The 7,363-nt window shown below is 38.2% G+C and overlaps 1 pseudogene; it reads right to left on the bottom strand.

Moving 5' to 3' along the window:
* Positions 1-1,979: 1,979 nt before the first annotated feature.
* LOC110149983 (L-lactate dehydrogenase A chain pseudogene) lies at positions 1,980-3,074 on the bottom strand (annotated as a pseudogene).
* Positions 3,075-7,363: the final 4,289 nt, after the last annotated feature.

Genomic DNA, 7,363 nt, shown 5'->3' with positions numbered 1-7,363 from the left:
CAGAGCACAAAGTGCCTCATTTGTGATTGCTACCCTGAGCTCCTTTCAGGGGGCATTGAAGGTCAGTAGCTGCAGTGGCTCCTGATTTAATCTCCGTAGAGGCAAACAGCAAGTGCCAGTTCCAGTCAGCAGGGCTCCTTCATGGCTGTAGATTTGACCTTGGTTTTGGGGGCAACTCATGGTCCATTTTGTCCCATGGTGGTAGCAGTGCTCAGGTCTGGTGAAGATTTATTTTTGATAGGTCACTCAATATGCCATTAGTAGGCATGAAAGTAACAAAAGTCCTGGACCATATCTGCCTTACTAGTCTCTTATAGTCCAGGAAAATATTCCCCCATGTTGCTTCTTCCCATATCTAGAGTTAACATTATTACGATCATTGATCTCATATGGAACTATCTATCATCAGTTTATTAGAGGCTCAGTCACACATTTGGTAATGTAAGAGAAAACAGTTTTGTAAACCGTGCAATATAGAAAACAACATGCTAGCACTGTTTACAATAGCTAGGACACGGTAGCAACCTAGATGTGCATTGGCAGATGAATGGATAAGGAAGTTGTGGTACATATACACAATGGAATATTACTCATTTATAAAAAAGAATGCATTCGAGTCAGTTCTAATGAGGTGGATGAAACTGGAGGCTATTATGCAGAGTGAAGTAAGTCAGAAACACCAATACAATATATTAATGCATATATATGGAATTTAGAAAGACAATAATGACGATCCTATACACAAGGCAGCAAAAGAGACACAGATGTAAAGAACAGACTTTTGAACTCTGTGGGAGAAGGGGAGGGTAGGATGATTTGAGAGAACAGCATTGAAACATATATATTACCATATGTAAAACAGATGACCAGTGCAAGTTCGATGCATGAAGCAGGGCACTCAAAGCCAGTGCTCTGGGAAAACCCAGAGGGATGGGGTGGGGAGGGAGGTGGTGGTGGCATTCAGGATGTGGGGGACACATGTACACCTGTGGGTGATTCACGTTGATGTATGGCAAAAACCACCACAATATTCTAAAGAAATTATCCTCCAATTAAATTAATTTTAAAACAGAAAACACTATGCTAGTAGTAAGTTCACAAGTAAGAATTTAAGAACTTTTTTTTTTAAATAGTGAATGAGATTATTTTATTTCTCTGTTTAACACCCTCCAGTAGCTTCTCACTTTTTTTTTTTTTTGGCCACGCTGTGTGGCATGCAAGAACTTAGAAGAACTTTTATTAGATGCAGCCCAGTATATACCGTGTTGTCTGACTTTGTTGAACAACTATAGGCTGGTGTTCATCTCCTGGTTGTAGGTCATGGGGCACCTGATCTTTATCCAAAGATTAATTATGAAGTCAGGCTTCAGAAACAAACTTAGAGTGTCCTTTTATTAACTCAATTAGATCTTTTTTTTTAATTATCAGAGTAGTCACTGTTCAAGCTTTATTTATTTAGTTGGTGTAACACTTAGTTGGTGGCATTATTTATGTAATTTTTCCCTTTTACATTACAAGGCAGTGTACACTATTCTGATTCATACAGTACGTAAGATTCTTTAGAACAGTTATGCACACGTGGCATGCAATACTGGATTTATACATTGGATCCCAGGATGTGATTCACTGGAGGGAAAAAGTTGGACTAGGCACCTTGGCTAAAGGAACCAGAGGTTATAGAACACAGTAAATACACATCTGGCTTGAAGGGCAACTGCAGCATCTGCAACGTGGGCAGTGGTACCTCTTGAGGAAGTTGAATTATTTGACAAACCAGTTTAGGACTACACAAGGTAAATGCCATCCAGCATCAGGATACAGCTGCAAGGTTTTATGAACCATTCCTATTTCTAACATTAGGAAATTGATTTTTTCCTAGGCTGTCTTAATATTACTGTTTTAATCACAGACAAGATATAAAGGACAGTATGAGTTACAACCTCCAACTAAAATCCTGTGTAGCCTAGACAGTGAAGTGATACATTAGAAGACTTTAAAACTGCAGTTCTTTCTGGATCCCCCAAAGTGTATCTGCACTCTTCTTCAAACAGGCCTCTTTCTCGTGAGTCAGAGTCACTTTCACAACGTCTGAGATTCCATTCTGTCCCAAGATGCAAGGAACACTAAGGAAGACATTCTCTTTTATTCCATAGAGACCCTTAATCATGGTGGAAATCGGATGCACCCGCCTAAGATTCTTCATTATACTTTCTGCCAAATCGGCCACTGACAGTCCAATGGCCCAGGATGTGTAGCCTTTCAGTTTGATCACCTCATAAGCACTGTCAACCACCTGTTTGTGAACTGCTTTCCACTGTTCCTTATCTGCATCAGTGCCTAATTCAGGGTGTAAATTCTTCAGGGAGACACCAGCAACATTCACTCCACTCCATACAGACACACTAGAGTCGCCATGTTCCCCAAGGATCCACCCATGGCAGCTTAATGGGTGAACTCCCAGCCTCTCCCCCATGAGATAACGGAACTGAGCTGAATCCAGATTGCAACCACTTCCAATAACATGGTTTTTGGGAAAGCTGCTTATCTTCCAAGCCACATAGGTCAAAATATCAACTGGATTGGAAACAACAAGCAACTTGCAATTTGGGCTGTATTTTATAATATTAGGAATGATGAATTTAAAGATGTTCACGTTACGTTGGACCAAATTAAGACGGCTCTCCCTCTTGCTGACATGCCCCAGCTGTGATAATAACCAGCCTGGAGTTTGCTGTCACATTATAGTCTTTGCCAGAGACAATTTTTGGTGTTCTAAGGAAAAGGCTGCCATGTTGGAGATCCATCATCTCTCCCTTCAGTTTATCTTCCATGACATCAACAAGAGCAATTTCATCTGCCAAGTCCTTCATTAAGATACTGATGGCACAGGCCATGCCAACAGCACCAACCCCAACAACTGTAATCTTATTCTGGGGGACATGTTCTTCCTTAAGAAGATTCTGAATCAGTTGATCCTTGAGAGTTGCCATCTTGGACTTAGAACCTAAAGGAATCGGGAGTGACCGTCGAACGGGCGGGCGTCGGAGGCGCGCGGCGTGGGATCCGGACTTGGTGGCAGCAGCTCCGGTTCAATTAGATCTTATAATAGTAAAACATAACAGCAAGGGACTAACTGGGAAGTGAGTCTTGGTAAACACAGACATTAAATTAACAAAACTAGAATTTAATATTCAGTGAAACATAAATTTTTCTGGCCCCATTTTTATTAAACACAGTCAAGACTAATTTCTTTTTAAAATAAGTTTGGTCCATTGACTATAGACACCGTACACCTGTCATGAGTTTTTGTAAGGTGGATATTTTCTTCTAGAGATCCCTACTACACTTTGAAATCTCTGTAAATGCAGGAGACAGTCTTTTCATTTACCTGATAAGGTTATTCAGAGCTCAAGTGTCTCAAATTTCTGGAGGGACAAGGCAGAGAGAAAAAAGTTTTAATTTTACCCACAGGTATAAATTGCTAAATTGTTTTAGACCATAAGTAGTTTGAGGGGAAGAGCTTCTTGATATCTGAAAACAAAGATCAGAAACCAGTAATATGTGAGACAAAAAGTCATGAAAATTGTACCAATATTTAGCAGTTTATTTAATCCCATGTAATTAATTTTTGTTCTTTTGTCATTGCCTGATGATTGGGGGTGGCAATGACAGTGATAGTTTTTAAGAAGTTTGTGACGTTTTTTATTAACGCTTGTATGATTTGTCCAGTGAAGTGGGTGCCTTGAACACTGGAGATTGTAGAACATATATCCAAGTGGAAGACACATTTTAAACATTTTTTTTCATTGTAAGAGCATCAACTCTGCAGCCAGGAATGGCTTTATCCCATCAAATGAAAGTGAGGTTTGTCAGGGAGCCAGGAAAAGCCAAACGGCCATCTTGGATTTCCCATAGCCCTGACTGTTTGATTTACAACCATTCTTTATCCATTTTAAATTCCCTGATTTAGGAGTAGATGAGGGGTTAATTTTTGTAGAAGCAGAATGAGCTTTGTCTATGTGTGTCGCAGTCTTCATAGATCATAGTGAAATAATACTCATTTTGCCAAAGTAACAATAAGTTTTGAAAACATATAAATCACTTAAAGATGAAGAAATTTACATAATCTGTTGTTAAAAAGCCATATTCCAAGAAAAGTTTATTCTTTTAACAGGGAGAGAAAACCAAATTCCAGTTTGGTACCAGCTTATATTCACTGTGAAACAAGAATTATTCACTTAGCCAAAGTAACAATAAGATTTCAAATGCAGTTCAACATCTTAAGAAACTGGTACGATGCACAAAACTCTCTGCTCGGGGTCCATGTCCCACAAACATTTTTTACACTTTCTGTAAATACATCACTTGCTCAGTCAGAGAACAGGCACCTGTAAGTTTAGACTTAACTTCCTTTTCCCTTAATAGAATGTAATTTCATTTCTTATACCTTTTTACTGAAAACATATATCCTACTTTCCTTCAGCAACCATGGACTGTCCTTTATGTAAGCATTCTGTAGATTGGTAAACATAAATCACCCAAAGCTCTTAGGTCATTTGCATTTTCTTAAAAGTACCTTCACAATGTCTATGTTCATTAGATTAACAAATAAATGTTAATACCAGGTATTAATTTAATAGTGAATATTTTCCAGTTCTCATGAACCTGAAAGTCATTCAGTTTGATTTTTTTCTTGACTTAAGACTTGTATGATTTGTAAGTGCTTACTTTTCTTTAGGCAGATTAAATAGAGCCCATTGACAGAATAACTCAGCAATATTACCCAAAGACAAAGACACACACTGAGGTATACATAAATCTGGACAGAGATCTCAGTTTTCCGCTTGAGATTTAACATGTCTCTTTGCCCCCCTTTTCCCCTTGGCTTGAAGTTTTGCTAACTTGCTCATGACTGGAGTCTCAGGCAAAGTGGGGTGTGTGTTTCAGGGACATGGTAAGAGTTAACTTCAGGCTTTTTCCTAGGCATGTTTCTCTGTTCTCAGGCTGGGTCAGAGCTAAAAAGAGAAAAAAGAGAGATTTTAACAAACCAGCTTTTTCCTAATTGCAATAGCAAAAGAACCAGTTTTGCAATTTCAAAAAGATTTCATTTTAACCAGTTGTTTTTTTTCAGGGTCTAAAGAATATCATGGCCATCCAGTGTCAAAAATGTCATCTCTCTTCTTTGTAGTCATAGTTTCATAGATAACATTTAAATCAGAGAGTGCTCAAATTGGCTCTGATGACAGGGGCAGACTGATGTTGTCCCAGCCGTGATTGTTCCTCTGGGGAGGTGGGAGCTTAGTTTGATCAGAAGAATTTGGAAGAGTAAGGGAACTTGCAGAAAGAGGGGAAGCTTGGTTTCTTTTCCATTTTCCTCTCCCTCCCCCCAAACCTGCCCCCAAGAGGTAGGAGGAGAGAGAAGGGGATTCTTTAGAATGTTAGGAGAGTTTTCCCAGATTTTTGATTATAGGACAAAGTCCTGGGCTCAGAAATCTGATGGAGAGGGAAAGCCAGAGGGAGTTGAGGGGATAAGGTGGCAAAAGAAAGACGTATGTGGCATGAGGCCCTTAGATCTGGAGTCAGACTAAGTGCCATAAAGCTTTGAGCATGAGGAACAGCAAAAGAGCTCAAGTTGGAGGATTGTGTTATAATTTAGTGTGCCATTCAGAGGCCATTTTTCATATTTCCTCAGTTTGTACTGGCTCCAAGTTTTGTTGCAAAAAGAACGTGAGCCTTTTCTTTCTAAGATTTTCAAGGTCAAATTTGTTCCAGGTCCTGAGAATACAGCCTAGAGGTGAATCTCAGGGAGGTTCTTGAGATGTACTCATGTACACTGAATCAGTGATGCCATCCAACCATCTCATCCTCTGTTGCCCCCTTCTCCTCCTGCCCTCAATCTTTCCCAGCATCAGGGTCTTTTCCAATGACTTGACTATTCACATCAGGTGGCCAAAGTATTGGAGCTTCAGCATCAGTCTTTCCAATGAGTATTCAGGGTTGATTTCTTTTTGGATAGTCTGGTTTGATCTCCTTTCTATCCAAAGGACTCCAAGAGTCTTCGCCAGCACCACAGTTTTAAAGCATCAATTCTTTTTTTAAATTTGTGAACTAGGTCACTCTTTTCCACATTTTTCTTCTTTTTTTTCATTTATTTTTATTAGTTGGAGGCTAATTACTTTACAATATTGTAGTGGTTTTTGTCATACATTGACATGAATCAGCCATGGATTTACAAGTATTCCCCATCCTGATCCCCCCTCCCAAAAAAAGAAGCATATTGCCATTACCAGACATATTTTTCAGAAGTCAGAAGTTCTCAGAAACAAGATAATTTCACCAAAATGGGATGTTAAGTTATTAAAATCTGAAGATAGGTGTGCTAAAAAGTCAATTTGACAATAATAACAAGATAAAAAATTTCAAAAGGTGCTACATACTCTGAAAACGAGCTTAAATGTTTTAAGAAGAGATAGTGTATGTAGTAACAGAGAATAAGGGCATTTTCTGTAAGAAATAAAAATCCCATTTTGTTAGAATTTGATGAAAGGGAACTATATTAATCAAGGGTTATACCTTCAAGTTCAAAAGCTATTTTACTTGCTTCAAAAAGTCATTAATAAAAATTCCTCCTAAAGGTAAGAAAATGGGATAGTTGGTGAACTGGGTTTACTTGAAGTAAATACAATTTCTGAAACATATGATCTCTATAATAAAACACAATGAAGAGATGAAATAGGCAAATAAATACTATTTTAAATATTGAAAACAATTTTTTGGTTGTTTTGAATAGCACAAAATAGTATATGAATTGTGATAATATTCAAATATGTTAACCAGTGTGCTTTTTTTCTTCACCATATTTCTTTTTATAAAGTGAAAGATCTGTTCTAGACTTTTGATTTTTAAAATAAACTTTTTTTAGCTTATGAAAAAAAAATAAAGCATCAATTCTTCAGCACTTAGCCTTCTTTATGGTCCAGCTCTCACATCTGTATGTGAGTACTGAAAAAACCATAGCTTTGACTATACAGACCTTTGTCGGCAAAGTGATGTCTCGTTTTTTTGATATGCTGTCTAGGTTTCCCATGCCTTTTCTTCCAAGGAGCAAGAGACTTTTAATTTCATGGCTGCAGTCACCATCAGCAGTGATTTTGGAGCCCAAGAAAAGAAAATGTGTCACTGTTTCCACTTTTCCCCTATCTACTTGCCATGAAATGATGGGACTGAATGCCATGATCTTTGTTTTTTGAATGTTGAGTTTTAAGCCAGTTTTTTACTCTCTGCTTTCACCCTCATCAAGAGACTTTTTAGTTCCTCTTCACTGTCTGTCATTAGAGGGGTATCATCTGCATATCTGAGGTTG

This window comes from Odocoileus virginianus, chromosome X (genome assembly GCF_023699985.2).
Source record: "Odocoileus virginianus isolate 20LAN1187 ecotype Illinois chromosome X, Ovbor_1.2, whole genome shotgun sequence".
Classification (NCBI taxonomy): Eukaryota; Metazoa; Chordata; class Mammalia; order Artiodactyla; family Cervidae; genus Odocoileus; species Odocoileus virginianus.
This window is presented reverse-complemented; position numbering and strand designations above follow the sequence as displayed.